Below are 15753 nucleotides of genomic sequence, written 5' to 3' on the forward strand. Positions count from 1 at the left end.
CCTGAAAACCAGAGAGAGATTCTCTTAGAAAGAGAGAAAGAAAGGAAGGAAGGAAGGAAGGAAGGAAAGAAGGAAGGAAGGAAGGAAGGAGAAAGAAAGAAAGAAAGAAAGAAAGAAAGAAAGAAAGAAAGAAAGAAAGAAAGACAGAAGGGACAGAGGGAGAGAGGAATAAGGAAGGAAGAAAGGAAGGAAGGAAGAAAGACAGACAGACAGACAGAAGGGACAGAGGGAGAGAGGAATAAGGAAGGAAGAAAAGAAAGGAAGAGCAAAACAAACCAAGACACCTCTACATCTCCCCTGTTGAAATCCTTCTGTGGAAATTCTGGTCCTGCATTTTCTAGACACATCCGAGGGAAGCTTACAGTCAGGAAGGCAGCAAAATGATTGGGTTTCTCTGTGCACATAGAGTGATCATTCGGATTTCCTGAACATCTTTTATTTTTTGTTTGTGCTCAAATTTGAATATTTACAAAACCAAACAAATGAGGAAAAAAAAAAAAGCAACTACCGCAGCAAAAGAGAGCAGCCTGCGAGTACGTGGCAGGCTGGCAGGCTACCCTGTGCCGGGTAGAGATGGAGAACATGAAGTGCTAGACTAGGTGCCATCTTCCCGACTGTCCTCCTAATGGGACAGTAGAAAGAGCGCAGGCTCGGGCTTGCCGTCTGACAATCCTACTGGTGTGGAGCAGAGGCACAGCTCAGGCAGTGCCGCTGCACAGTGCCTGGTTCTTCCAGGGCTACACATTGTGCCTTTGGTTCAGAAGCCACTGAGCTGCACTAGGAGAGCCAGGGCCAGCGTGCACCCCTCCTTACCACACATCCTACAGAGCTTTTGAAAACAGTCAGTCACATTCGCATTGGGTGTCAATGTTTCTTCGTCATTAGTCCAGAGAGGGGCGTGGCTCTTTTAGAAAACACATTCATCTGAATAAAACAAAATGACACACCTCTGGGATCTGCGGTCCCCAAACTTGAACCGTTCTGTGCCCTAAAGAGACCCAAGGGAAAACAGAGAAGGACTTCCAGCAACTAGAAAAATTATATCACAGAGGCTAGGGATGTAGGTCCTTTTGGTTTACCTAGTGTACATGAAATCGTAGGTATTAACCCAGCACCACACAAAACCAGGCCAGAGCCAACGAGTGCTTGAAATTCATTGTTAAAATGATTTCTCCACATCTTTATTATAATGGGCATTCTGGAGATTTTAAAAGTTATTTTTTTCATGTACATGCTAGAAATATTATACAATTGTCGCCAAGATCAACTCTTCTCAACTCTGTTCAATCCTTCACTGTTGGTAGCCACAGTCTCTAGGATTAGAGGGGAAATTACAAATTGTAAGTCTGGATATAACTTATTGCTTTGCCGATTGTTTCTATGTGATCTGAGGGAAAATGCTAACAATGAAATTACACCTGAAAGGGTGACAGGACTGTGGCCATTGTGCCGTGGATACTGAGGGACAGTCTTTTGAGTTATGAAGTCATAACTTAGGGACAGATCATGTCATAGGCCAGAGTGAAGTTCCGACACACCCTTACTGTTGGACTTTCATCCTATGCAAACTCACTGTAACCTTCGGGCACGAACTATTCGTCAATGGTAATTAACAGTAGGTTGAGTGCAGACACAAGAATTCATCGCCGACCAAGAAGCTAAAAGCACTTATGCATAAAGGGCATATGAGCTGTCTATATGAAAGTTAGACAGATCATTACCTATGTGAACACTGTTATTAAAAGCATGATTAACGTGACCTTCACGGGAGTAAAGTACAGGACGAATGTGTACACATAGACAAACATATTCACTCATCTCCAAGAATCAGCCTTTAGCCATTTACTAGCACACTGCTAATGGGGATGCCACACCCTTCTCTATCTGGTGCTTCTAGTGTGCCAGCGAAATGCAAGGGGCTGCTTGGAAAGGCTGGCTCTGGGGTAGAAGGACACATGGCTCTCGCTGGGGACCCAAGTTTCATTCCCAGCACCCACGTTAGGTCGCTCCCAACGGTCTACAATTCCTCCATGGGGTTCGACGAGTCTGGCCTCCACAGGTACCTGATTTCACATGCACATGCACGCACATGTTAACTAAACACTAATAATATCATAATCTTAAAAGGAAAAGAAACTCTGCTTCTCCCCCCGGCACCAAGCCAGTGTGTTTGGGGAAGGACACTCAGACTTGTGTGCCTTTCTGAAGGCCACCATAGATGAGGGGCAGGAGGAAGGGCAGTGCAGCTTCGCCCTGGGCCACACTACCATCCGGGTGTGTTCCCCAGACCTCGGATTTTTCTTTTGTGCTTTCCATTCAACTCACATGAGTAAGTTGAGAACCTATAAATCACAAAGGATCTTCCAAACAATGTTAGTATGTAAATATAAAATACAGCATTAACTCTCCATCATTAATATTGAAGAGTGAGTCAATATTTGATAAAAAAAAATTGTCTCAAGGGAATGTGCCTTTCAGCCTGGTTCTATGCCTCGCAGACTTATTCAATTATCATTTAATTACCCGGTTAAATGTCATGGCTTACAAAGCAGGGATTAGATTAATAAAAGCGTGAGGTTTATTTTCAACCAGTCCCACATTCGATAGATTTTGTTCTACCTCCTCTCAGGGCACAGAATTTACATTAGCCTCCCGCACCTGCTTCTGTAGGGAGCCGAGTCTGTTTGATCACCCCCCACCCCCCTACACTTTAAAGTTGTTCTGGGTTCGTCATAGTTTGCTAGTCTTTCAGCTTATTCTCCACCCCACCTCTTCTCCCCTCTGGGAGTCTTAGTTCTATAGCAAACCAAATACCTTAACTAACAGTCGTGCCGAAAACACAGAAATAGAAAGCAGACATTGGGCCCTCGCAGAACCGTCTAGTTTCAAAAGAAGGTAGGACACCATGCAGAGCAGTTTCCAAGCCAGCACCTTAGGACTGAATGGCTTGCTGGTTAATTCATCGCCCCATGGTTGCTATAGCAACCCCTCCACCAGGAAGATTTCTTGGCACCTAAATGGACTTTATTTCCCTGACATTCAAAGAGGAGAGCAGTGACAGTGTCTAATGAGAAGACTGGGTGACATCAAATGGCTCGCTTTTCTGCTTTTCCATATTGGGCCAACATTCGGGTATTTTGAGCATGGTCTTTTGTCAGTCCTGGAGGGCAGAGGTGCGTGATCGTGGAGTGGGTGGAGAGGAAGGGAGGGAGGGAGCAGACAGACCCCAGGAGGGCTGAGGGGAAGGCTGGAAGAGCAGCTGAAACCTGGTGGGCCACTCCGGCCTTTTGTTCCCCTGCCATCTGTGTGCTGCGGTTTTGGGAGTGAAGCCAAAGGCACGTTACCTGTAGTGTGTTCCCAGAGCCAGGGCAAGGCAGCCAGTCCTGCCTCAGAAGCCTCCCATTATGCAGGGACATAATAGTCTGGCAAATAGAGTATCTGAACATTTGGGTTTATGAATATTGAGCAAAAGTCTTCAAATGCATTATGAAAATGGCTCTAATTGAACAGACATCTGAATCCCACGAGCTCAAGGCCACACTCATTTGTATGTTAAGTGCGACGGTTGTATAAATGAGGGCTGTTTTTCAAAAGAACCTGGTACACTCTAAGGGGGTCCTATTTAACAATTGCTCTAAAGTACAGTAAGGTCATTTAGCTGAAACTGGAAGGCACATATTTAGTTGAAACTGGAAGGCACATGAGAAAAGCGTGTGTGTGTGTGTGTGTGTGTGTGTGTGTGTGTGATTTTCAGATAATGAAAATATAATCAGATTATACACATTTGAAAAGTCACGATTTGCAAAATACCACGTATCCTTGCAGGAAGTCAGATGGACAAGCAACATTAAAATCCTTAAATTAAAAACAAACTAACTCTGACTCAACAGTTCACCTCTACTAATCTGTCCCAGGGTAATCATCGCCACATAACGTAAAGCACTGATGACAAGCCAGTTGACTAAAATGCATATTGTAACTTAACCTTCGGAAATTTTCTAACTGTAAAACGCAGGGAAGTGGTTAAAAATCACCTATGGTATATCCACGTAAACAAGCAGAGTACTTTGCAGCCATTAAAAATACTAAGGTATGTTTGGCCAAATGATGGTCATATTAGCAATATTAATGTTGCCACTACTGTCTAGATCTGGCATGTGCCCCACGGGCATATTTATAAACAATTGGGGGATGTGGAAACTGTGGGAGGCGGGGCCTAGTGGAAGGAGTTAGGAAGTGATGGGCTGCAGGATATGAAGACCTTGGGACGTTCTTCTCTCCTTTGTTCCCAGTTGTCACAGGTGAGCAGCTGAGTTCTGCCACATGCTCCCTGCTATTGGGTCAAAGCTCTGAACCATGAGCTGAAACAATACTGTCCTCCTTTTAAAATGGCTATCTCAGGTTTTTCTTCACAGCAACCGAGAGTTCACTAAAACAACTGGCAAGCTAAACAGACAAGGCGACATGTATGAACGGCCATTCCCTTGGCCAACAGCGGACGTAGTCTGAACAGCAAAAGCTTTCAGACGCAGTAGCATTTCAATGGCGGATGTCTCTGTAGAACAGAATTATAGGTGATTTTGCTTTTTGTTTTTAAAATTTGCTGCGCTTGTTTACACCTTCTGAGTTTCCCATGGTGAGTGTATCTTGCTGCTTTATACAATGTTATAAATGTATCGTACAAAGGAAACACCTTTTATGTTTACGTCTAGCAGTCGCTTATGTAATGCAGGACCAAGTTGTTTTAGGAGAAGGGAAATCTTGGCCAGATGTTTTAGACTCACTGTGTCCTGATAAACTCAAGTCCACTCTGGGAATTAATGGACAGAGATGCCCAGGTTTCCTGGCCTGCAGAAAGATGCATGCTAAGGTCCTTTTACTGATAATTCTTGACCCTGAGACCTCCATCTCTGGGACTCTCCTGTGTTCTAGAAAAACCAAATGACTAGAAGCAGTGAACAAGAAAACACAGCATGACAGAAAGTATTATAATTGGAGTAATTAATTATCAACTAAGGAGACTGATTCTATACCAGAAACAAAACAACCAACCAAATAAAAAACCCCAAACAAAACAAAACAGCCTTTCCACCAATATAGCGTAGAAATAGCTTGCTGGGGTTGGCACGGTGTGATACACCTGTAATCCCAGCATTTAGAAAACCTAGATAGGAGAACTATTGCAAGTTCAAGGACATGTCATCCTGGTCCACACAGTGAGCTCCAATCCAGCCAGGGCTACATAGTAAGACCCTGTCTCAAAAAGGTGAATGTCTGGGATAATAGCTCAGTTAGGAAAGTGCTTGACACAAGAATGTGGACCAGAGTTCAATTCTCCCAAACCCACACAGAACAAGAAAAAAAAAGTCAGGCAGGTGACAAAATTGAAATCTCAGAATTGGTGAATTGAAGACATGGATCCAAGGGGTTTCACTGGACAGCCATCTTAGTCTACTTGTTGAGTTCTAGGCCAATGAGCAAACCTGCCTCAAGAAAACAAGGTGGGTAATTCCTGAGCAACGATAGGCAAGGCTCATGCATGTGCACGCACGCGCACACACACACACACACACACACACACGCACACACACACATCCAAGGCCACACACACAAGCACACACATGCAAGCACACACACAAGGCTTATGCACACACACACATGCAAGCACGTACACAAGGCATGCACACTCACACACACACACACACACACACATCCAAGCGCACACACACAAGGCTCACACATAAGCACATATGCAAGTACACACACACAAGGCTCACACACAATCACACACATGCAAGCACCTGCAAGAGGGAAAAATTAGCCTTCCAAAATTCTTCAGGGTTCAACCTGAGGAGGCACACTTACCTCTAACCTCTACTCTTGCTGAACTTCCTTGGGGGTATTACAGACAGTACCCGTTCCCTTTTTACCCCGTTCTCGCATTAGCACAGACAATAGCAATCAATCTATCGTTCAATTGATCAATCGATTAGAGTTTGCACTTTGGCTTGGATACCTGCCTTCTCAGTCAGTCAGAAATTTCCCAAGAAACATTGTAAAGGACTATAAGTCAGTCTACCAGGTTTGCGCTGTACTGCGGCACCAAATAAAACACCTTTGCAATTGGATAGCTTAGAACTCGAATGTCTGGGAACGCAAAGTCACGTCATACGTTTATTCTAATTTCTTTCAAAGAAAACGATATATATCATCCTATTATTTTACGTTACTAAATTACATAAAGGACTCTTAATGGCCGCTGAAGTTCGTTGTGTATGCCTATGTTAGTCTTGGCAGCACTTGCTCAAAACTATTACATTAACAGAGCTCCACGAATTTGATTTTAGAAAAAAAAATAATCCATCCTTGGAAGGAAAGTGTCATCACTTTCATGGAAACAATATCCCTCAGCAAACAATGCCCTTTATTTTGGCAACCTGTCCTTCCTGCCATCTGCCATTGCAAAGCACTTGCCAGGGTTGCAATAATAATTGAGTTAGAGGGGGATTAGATGTAATGAAGGGGAAGAAAATTGATTGCTTAATTTTTATTAACAGAATGCAAGAGAATCGTGAAGCCCTGCTGTGAACCAAAATGAGACAAAGAGGGGGAACGCAGAGAGGACTCCAGGTGGCAGGAGTGTGTGTGCACACACATGTGCAGTCCTCCACAGAGGCTGAGGAGAGGCCAGTGGATAGGTGAGTCGGGGACTCGGGAAGGAAGGCTAACAGACAAAGATAGCCAGAGCTGAGCAGATGTGCCTGTAGAGGAAGGACACGGATGTCTGGAACTCATGCATCTCAGCTGGGAAGGCAGGCTGAGCTCGTCCTGCACTCTACCTGACAGGGATCCCATCCTTGCTAGGTTGACGGTAGGTTGCAGGGATGCATGTGGGCATGGTGATTTCTGGTTCCTGGCCTCCAACCCCAACGGCGGCTAGTAACCTTTATGGGCCCCGGGGGTTCCTAAAGAGGAATGCAGAGGCTAGGGATACTCAATAGGATGCTGTCCGGACATGCATGAAGCCCTGGGTTCAGCATCAAATATACTGAGCATGCTGGTATAAGCCTGCAATCTCAGCACACGGGAAGTGAAGGCAGGAGGGTCAGAAGGTCAGAGTTCAGCTTTGGAGGTGGCTCAGTGGGTAGGAGAGTTTGCTGAAGAGACATGAAGACCCAAGTTCAAATCTCCGTCATCCACATAAAAGGGCTGAGCCTGACAATGATTACCTGTAACCCAGGGGTGTTACTGACAAAGACAGGAAGAGCGTCAGGGTTTGCTGACCACGAGCCCACTCCCAGGTTCAGAGGAGACCCTGTCTGTGGGTAATAAATCAGAGCGTGGGGAAACAGGATGCCTGAGGTCTTTTCCGGTAACGGTGCGCATGCCCCCTATGTTCAGATGTACATATACTGAACACAAACAACACACACACACAAAAAGCGCAAAGTCAATCTCGGCTACATAGTGAGTTCCAGACAGACTGAGCTACATCTGACCATATCTCAAAATCAAAATAAAAATTGCGTTGATCTGCTGCGGTCAACCAGACTGTATTCTGCTTATCATTAAGGGGCACCCACCCTACCGTCATACGATGTTCCTTTCTTAGAGGAACCAGTGACTCCTGTAATCTTCTTGCCCGTTGTCCCTAGAAGCAGCAGGAGTCTGAATATCCCTTACCTGATTACTGTGGATTGCAATTGCTGATTGCAGATCTCCGAGATGTGGAGTGAAAGGAAAAATGACTCGGAAAGAGAAGGCCCTGGAAGTCCGATCGTCATCACACAGGCTTCCGCTGCCAGCCGATGGGGCAGATGCAGAGACCTACAACCAAACCTTAGGCAGATAGAGGCCCCAAACTGAAGATCTCCCTCAGGCTCCTCCTCTTGGGGCTCAGGGAACCCCCGCAGAAGAGGGGAAGGAAGGATTGCAGGAGCCAGAGGGTTGAGGATACCAGGAGAACAAGGCCCACAGAATCAACTAAGCAGGGCTCGTAGCAGCTCACAGAGACTGAAGCAGCGATCATGGAGCCTGCATGGGTCTGCGCTAGGTCCTCAGCATATATGACAATGGTTTTTAGCTAGGTGTTTTTGTGGGATTCCTAGCAGTGGATGTAGGATTATCTCAATTCTTTCATCAGCTCCTGGGACTCTTTTCCTTCTATGCCTTGCTTCCCCCAGCCCTGATAGGAGGCTTTGTGCCTAGTCTTACGGTACCTTGTTACATAGTGTTCAGCCCATATCCCTGGGAGACTGCTGTTTTCTGGAGGGAAATGAAGGAAGAGTGAATCTGGGGAAGAGGGAAGGTTGGGGGAGGCTGGGAGGAGTCGAAGGATAGTAAATTGGGAACTGCGGTTGGAAAACAAAAAATAAATTAAAAAGAGAGACATTCTGATGACAACGCCATAGCATCACTGCAGGACTGTCCCCTGCCTCCTTAGTGTAGCTCCACACTGCCAACTGTCCCTGGGGACCTGGCAGTGTCTGGCTCCCTCTGTAAGGGGCACTCACGATCGAATGTGCCCAGATCTCAGACAGTGCATTCTCTCCCATTGATTCCAAACTCCAGAACTCCCTCCTATTTGGCTTCTTGATTCTGGGGATCAAGTTCGTAGTTTACTCATAGTATACATGATGTGAAGTGGGTTTTGTTAAAATTGTGACAGGCTCCTTAAAACAAAACAAAACAACAAAACAGAACAGAACAAACAAAAACAGCGTTGAGCCTCTCAATTTCCTTCTCTGAGAAAGGAAGGGAAAGCACACAAAGCCGAATTCTATGCCAACCGGTGAGGATGATGTGCCTATGGTCGCGTTACAATTTAGCTGATAAATGAGATTCCCGCAATGCAGGAGGGGAGGCGTAATATAGCACGATCATCTCTAAAAGAGAGTAGGACAAAGTAAGCTTGACTTATGAAACCTTCCAGGATATGTGAAAATATTCACATTATAAATGTCCTATTCCCTAGGCAAGATGGCACATGTCTGTGTCTCATAACTCTTGGAGGTCGAAGCAAGGTGGGGTGGGGTGGGGGTCGCTCCTGCAGTTGAGGCCAGTCTGAGCTCCACCCTGAAAGCCTGTCTCACAACAAAGTTTTAAACAAACAAACAAACCAGACTGCTATCACGTCGTGGTATGTGATATGCTCCACCAAGGGAGAAGAAAGAGGGAAAAAGAGAAATTTAGGGGAAAATGAAAGAACAGGGGGGGCTTTGCTAATGTATACCAAGGTAAGCTAAGCATGATGGAGCTGGGTGTATGATTTTTTTTTCTCTTTCCCATTTCTTCCTGCCTGATTTTGCTGAAGTAGTCATGGCTACTTACAAGTCAGAAAGCAAAATTTTAATGTTCTTACGTTGGAAAGAAATATATACAAATTTTCCAAAATATATACAAATATATATACAAATACATATACAAATATATGTACAAATTTTCCAAAACTAATTAGGGACACCAATTAGGGAAAGTTATCTTATTAAATTGCAACACAAATGACTTCTGACAGGTGGTGTTTGATCATAAACCCATTGATAGAAGATGATACTGGTGAGGCTGTGTCCTAATAAACCCATGACATGTTGAATATACCAAACTCAGGAGTGCATCGAATTGCTGGGTATGGTGGCCCACATCTGTAATCTCAGCACTTTGGACACTGTGGCAATAAAATCGCCACTTGAAGGCCAGCTTTGGATGCCTAAGACTTCATCTCTAAAGAACCAACAAACAAAAAAGTGCCATTACAGAGTGATGACAGCATAGAGACACAGCGTACCTCGGAGGCTCCCTTGTCCCCCTGCCCCATTACTGAGCTGGCTCAGAACTGTAGCTCACCAGTGCTGCCTGTCACAAAGGGAAGGACCCAAGGATGCATTGCTGCTGGCCAGGGAAGAGATCAGAATTCAAAATCCCAGTTGCCCAGTGCCTGTTGCTGTCACAGCAGAGTGACGAGGAAATGTGGAAAGTGGACCCACCGTGGGTCAGGAACTGCCTGTGGTTTGAAATATGTGGCTCCGCGTCAGGTGGTGAGGGCTGCGATTCCATGATTAGCCTCCCAGAGGCTTCAGTTCATCATGCTTCTCCCACATTGTTGGGTATCACCAGGCTCCCTGGCTCTCCTGACTCCGTTCCCCTTTTCTGAGCTTGGTTGAGTCTGTAATTGGATATTTTCTGAGGACCAACGGCCTTTACACTGCCCTTTGCCCATGTGGCTCTCGTAAGTTGTTCTGTAACCGAAAATATGCAAAGAGATGCTCACTCGGGCTGCCCACACACACCCGAGCCAGCCCCAAATTGTTCTCCGCAGAGAAAACGCCTGAACTTGAGGTGGCAGGTTTACCTCAAAGTATGATCCCTAGCCTCAAGATCTCTCTCTTCCAACTGTGTCAGAAATTCGAGAGATGTGAGCCAATGTTCCTAGTTGTCTCAAATTATAGCATCGTCCTCCCTGACTCAGAGCAGGCAGTACATGAATTCCCAGAATATTTGGATAGTATCTCAAGGCATGAGCTGACCCAGGTATCTACCCATCGGACTTGTTAATACAGACAGCAGGTATCCACGGGCTTTCCAGAACTCAGGGATTTTCTCTGTTGACTCTGAGAGTCTGGGAATGACATCCCTCTAGGTTCATCTGAAGCTAGGCAGAGGAGGCCGTTGCTGAGTCCCAGTTACACAGCAATTTATGTGTGTGGCTTGGCCAGAGACTTTTTTAAAAGACAGGGTCATACTATGTAGTCCAGGCTAGCCCTGAACCTACGAACTTGCTGCCTCTGCTTCCTGAGTGCTGGGATTGAAGGCATGCATACTTTCTCATTCTCTCTCTCTCCTCTCTGTGTGTGTGTGTGTGTGTGTGTGTGTGTGTGTGTGTGTGTGTGTGTGTCTGTGTCTGTGTCTGTGTCTGTGTCTGTGTCTGTATTTGTGTATGTAGGCATATATACTTACATCTAATAGACCCCAAAGGAAACTTTTACCCCACATCATCTGAAGGATGGATAAGTACATGGCTATTTCTACTCAAGGGAATACTTTTCTTTTCTCATCAGAGCACTGGGGGGTTGAACCTAGAGCCTTACAAGGTCCTAACCTAATATTCTAAGCCAACACTCTACCACTGAGCTATATTCCCAGACCCTTTCTTTTAAACTTTAATTTTGACATGGGGTCTCACTAAGGTGTCCTGGCTGACCTTGGACTTGGACTTGTAATCATTCTTCCTCAGATTCCCAAGCAGCTAAGCTATAGGTCTAAGCAAGTGAGCTGAGGTAAGGGTACATGACAGGAAAGAGCAACCACGATCAGTCCCATGATGGGTGGATCTCCCAGATCTGATGCTAGGTAGGTGTGACAGATGTTGAAGCATGTATACATCATCTACGTGTGAACACTTACATCATGATTATAAAGAACAAAAGCAATCAATAGACCTACAGTGGTAGAATGCATGTTCTTCATCTTGGTGGATGAAGGGACTTCTAGGGGTTACAGATGGCGTCTCTGAAGAGATACTAGTTCATATTTAAAGAGCCTTCAAAGCCATATCCTCAGGCCACGTGCACTTGGGTGGACATGTCTAAATTTGCTCAATATGCCTCAATAAAAATTACATATAATAAAAACATATGGACTCGGCCTATGTGTACTTGATAAATGACTATGTAATACCCATATCCATAACATGTAATACTTTAATAAAAGGTTATTTGAAACCAAATGTGAAGACTTATAGAAGTATGCGAAAGTAAAGAAGTGGAAGCTGATAGAACTGGTGCAATGCACATGGTTAGCCCTTCTCCTGGACCCTGACACTTGCCTGCAGGGTTTCCCTGCACTTGGCTGTGCGCCATCTTGGATGATGGAGGAGTACTTTGCACAGAGGCTTAGCAGTTTCATTCGTTGGCTTCTGGGTTCTACAGCACTGAGCAGGGTTCCTGACCCCTCAGTGTCTCTCGCACGGGAGCTTGGAGCTTGGTCAGCATTGTAGAGGCCCCAGGTGATCGAAAGAACAGTGGTAGCTGATGTCCTGCGTGAAAGTAACGGAGGCCTAAAAATGACTCTGTGGCCTCCTAAGCCTTAGGGGATGTCTCCTGGGACGCATCAGGCCCTCCTGTCAGTATCGACCCTCTTGGCTTCCTAATTTAAATCTTAATTAAAATTTCAGTTTGGCTATGTGCGACTTTGCGACCATGAGAGATTTTTCATCTCCAAAATGGTGTTGAGAGGAAGACTTGTCCTAGAAAATGCTCACCCTGCAAGATGTACGGATATTTGTGATACTCGTGATCATTCTTGCTCTCTTCTGCCATTAATATGTGACAGTGCCTTGCCTTAAATTCAAAGTGATTGGCCTTTGAGGTGAGCCAGTTATTAGAAGACACAGTCCTCTTACAGAACACCGTGAGAAAAATCACCCAGCTTCCAAAATGCATGCGGAATTACCCAGCACTGCTCCTTTAGAAACCTGAATGTAGAGAGAGCCACATGTGGGGACTTCTGAATCATTGGCTCTTTGAGCATTTCCCTTATGGGATATATTCATGAGAAACAGAGCCACAGGCCACATGCAGTCAGGAGACAACCAAAGCCTTGTTGTTGTGGGCATATCTCTGCTGAGGAAGCGAAGGCAGGGCCCTTACAATCTTAGAGCACAGTTAAGTGATTATCCTACAGTTCAATGCTCCTGAACGCAGCTGTACATTAGCCTGGAGGAAAATGGAGCAACTTCTTTATAGAACAAGAGATCTCGGAGTGGGATGCTGAGCCAGGCAGCCTGCCATGAGCTCACTGTCTTTGGCAACAAATGGAAACAGAAATCCAAGAACAGCAGCTGCCCGGAAGCTTCCCAGCAGGAAGCAGCAGCACCCGCAGCATCAGAAAAATCCAGAGGGGTCAGGTGGGCCCAGAGTAGGCTCTTCAAGGGTCTTGAGGCTATGAAGACATGGGCCTGAAGCACATACAGCCGGCGCTTGCCTAATACTACTTAATGAGAAGAGTGTTAAGTTGAAACCTCTAAAATCCGTCAAATTGTTTAGGGTCATTCATAGAAGTCATCTCTGATCCAAGCCCATGAGACTGTGGAGCATTTGCATTGGTAGGGGCTTGAGGATTGGCCCAGTGTAGCCCTGTACTATCAGGGGTATAAGATGAGCATTGTCAAGGTTACGGGACGAGTCCTGCCAGTCACAGTAGAGAAAAGGGAAGGGACTAAATCCCAACCGATCGCTGCTGCAGTTTCTCCGCACCTATCCTGCTGCTCTCACTATACAAATGTGAAACTTCTACAGTTAAAACATCAGATTTAGAGTGGGGGACGGTGGTGGTGCACACCTTCATTCCCAGGACTCAGGAGGCAAAGGTGGATCTCTGAGTTCGAGATCAGCCTGGTTTATAAAGCTAGTTCCAGGACAGCCAGAGCTGCACGGAGAAACCCTGTCTCAATCAAACTAACTAACTAACTAACTAACTAACTAACTAACTAACTAACTAACAACAGACCCAAAGCAGCAACAAGAATGACATCAAATGGAGGGATATGAATGGCACCTGAGACTCTGATGGACCTGAGGAGAAGTGGAGTCGAGTTCTTCACTGTCCCAGATAGGCCCTGTTTGCTTGTTTTGAGGGTTTTGTTTTTCAATTCTTGGTGACTCTCCCAGAAAACAAATACCCCCCTTCCAGGAGTAACCAGAGAGTTAATAAGTGACTGCAGAAGGTGACAGGTGCTGTTGGGTGCTGGGCAGCTTCGCAAGGGAACTAAGTCAACATCAGCAACACTTGCAAGGGCAGAACGTGAACCCAACGAGACAATCTCCTTCTCTGCAGACAAGGTCCCCCAGTCTCAGGAAAAACTACAATTCTCTTTTTGCTCAAGTGCCTAGAAAACTTGTAACTGCCTCTGTATTTACCGGCTAGAACAAGTCTCTCCAACCTGATGCGTCCTGCTCCTTAAATAACATGCCGTGTTTATTAAGCAGTGGCTTGTGTCAGGCACTGTTCTGAGAGGTTTCTTACTTGATCCTCCCCACAGCCCTGGTCAGGGGAAGGATCTTTACAGTCATAGCCATTTAGAGTGAGTGACTTCCCAAGGCCACAGAGCCATCTGACCTCCCAGCCCTGCCATCACACACTTCTAGAACAATCACGCAATAATGGAATCTCGGCTCTGCTGCCACCAAGAATTGCCAAAGCCCCGAGTCCAGCAGCCCAGGGGTTGTGAACACTCTCTGCCTGATCCTGAGGGCCAGCAGAAAGAATGGAAACAGGCAACCTCGGGAGGTAGGATGTGTACCAGAGGCCTGAAATGCCCTACAGTGGGAAGAGGGAACTTATAAAGTCCACCTCCAGCAGAAAGACAAGGCATCAAGTGAGGGATGCAGTTGTCATCCCACAGTCAAAAGCTCTGACCCAAAATTGTTCCTGAAAGAACCCCAGGGTCAAAAATGGAGAAGAGCCTGAGGAAAAGAAGGTCTAGGAACAGCCCCAAATTGGGATCCAGCTCAAGAGGAGGCCACAGGGCCTGACACTATTACTGAGGCTATGGGGCACCCACAAAAAGGGGCCTATTGTGACTGCCCTCCAAAAGACCCAGCAAGCAGCTGAAAGTGGCAGATGCAGATATTTGCATCCAACCAATGGACAGAAGCTGCTGACCTCTCTGGTTGAAAAGCTTAGGAAAAAGCTGGAAGAAGCTGAGGAGGAGGGCAACCCTGTAGGAGGACCACCAGTCTCAATAAACCTGGACCCCTGAAATCTCTCAGACACTGGGCCACCAACCAGGCAGCACACACCAGCTGAGATGAGGCCCCCAACACATATACAGCAGAGGGCTGCCAGGTTTGGACTCAGTCAGAGAAGATGCACCTAACCCTCAAGAGACTGGAGGCCCCAGGGAGTGGGGAGGTGAGGTGGGGTGGGAGGGGGGATGGGGACATCTTTGTGGAGACCAAGCTGGGGTAGGAGGTTGCGGGGAGGAGGTATGGGATGTGGCACAGAGGGTGGACCAGGAAGGGGATAAAATCTGAACTGTGTAAAAGGATTAAATTTTTTTTTTTTTTTTTTTTTGGAGCTGGGGACCGAACCCAGGACCTTGCGCTTGCTAGGCAAGCGCTCTACCACTGAGCTAAATCCCCAACCCCAAGGATTAAATTAAAAAAAAAAAAGAAAGGAAAAAAGTCTAAATAAGGGGGGGCAGCAGTGTTGATCAGCTTAGTAACAAAACAAGATCAGAGAACACATGTACAGGGAGTTTGGAAAAGCATATCTTGTCTAAAGCCAATAGATTTCAAGCATGCTCTGCGGTATTAGTTATAGAACATAAAATCCATCACTCTGTGGACAATTGGATGAAATGAGGACAAGTGCGGTATATTCCCTGAACAAACATTCCCCACACGGGGCAGTTCACAAAGATAAGCTAACTTAGCTATGCAGCGTTCACCATCCCCAGGCTGTACTTAGGACTGCTTCAACGAGGGAAGCAGGAAAAGCCAGCCACATAAAGCCCCGGGACAGAGTACTTCCGGTTTGACATAATACTTCCGGTTCACAGAGGAGCCACTCCCCTCTCTCATCTGTGATTTCCAGCTCCGTTTCTTATTATAGTTAACTTCCTCCATCTACTCAGACCTCTTACTACAAACCAGTTTCCAGTGTTGAATGCGTGAAATGGGTACTCAAAACTGTTGCGTTGATTGATCTGACCTGGTTTTTCCTATTCGTTTATTCATTCATAAAAGGATTCTGTTC

General features: G+C 45.9%; 2 long non-coding RNA genes across 7 annotated transcripts in view; one reads left to right on the forward strand and one right to left on the reverse strand.

Annotated features, from left to right (window-relative positions):
• The window catches only part of LOC102551152 (uncharacterized), a 57594-nt gene extending 49306 nt beyond the window's left edge, over positions 1-8288 (reverse strand). Inside the window, exon 1 of one of the 2 annotated variants that reach the window (XR_015670553.1) lies at positions 7684-8172. This is a non-coding gene — a long non-coding RNA (uncharacterized LOC102551152). Of the gene's footprint in view, positions 1-7683 lie in introns of both variants that reach the window. The other variant, XR_015670555.1, reaches the window with a different exon arrangement.
• LOC134485581 (uncharacterized) overlaps positions 1-11627 on the forward strand; it is a 120848-nt gene extending 109221 nt beyond the window's left edge. For 2 of the 5 annotated variants that reach the window (XR_015670533.1, XR_015670532.1), the window contains 2 exons: positions 6558-6698; positions 7717-11627. This is a non-coding gene — a long non-coding RNA (uncharacterized LOC134485581). Of the gene's footprint in view, positions 1-3030; positions 3174-4401; positions 4575-6557; positions 6872-7716 lie in introns of those variants that run through there. The other 3 variants (XR_015670538.1, XR_015670534.1, XR_015670531.1) reach the window with 3 other exon arrangements.
• The last annotated feature ends 4126 nt before the right edge of the window (positions 11628-15753 follow it).

The sequence above is a fragment of the Rattus norvegicus genome, chromosome 2 (genome assembly GCF_021556685.1).
Source record: "Rattus norvegicus strain SHRSP/BbbUtx chromosome 2, alternate assembly SHRSP_T2T, whole genome shotgun sequence".
Lineage (NCBI taxonomy): Eukaryota > Metazoa > Chordata > Mammalia > Rodentia > Muridae > Rattus > Rattus norvegicus.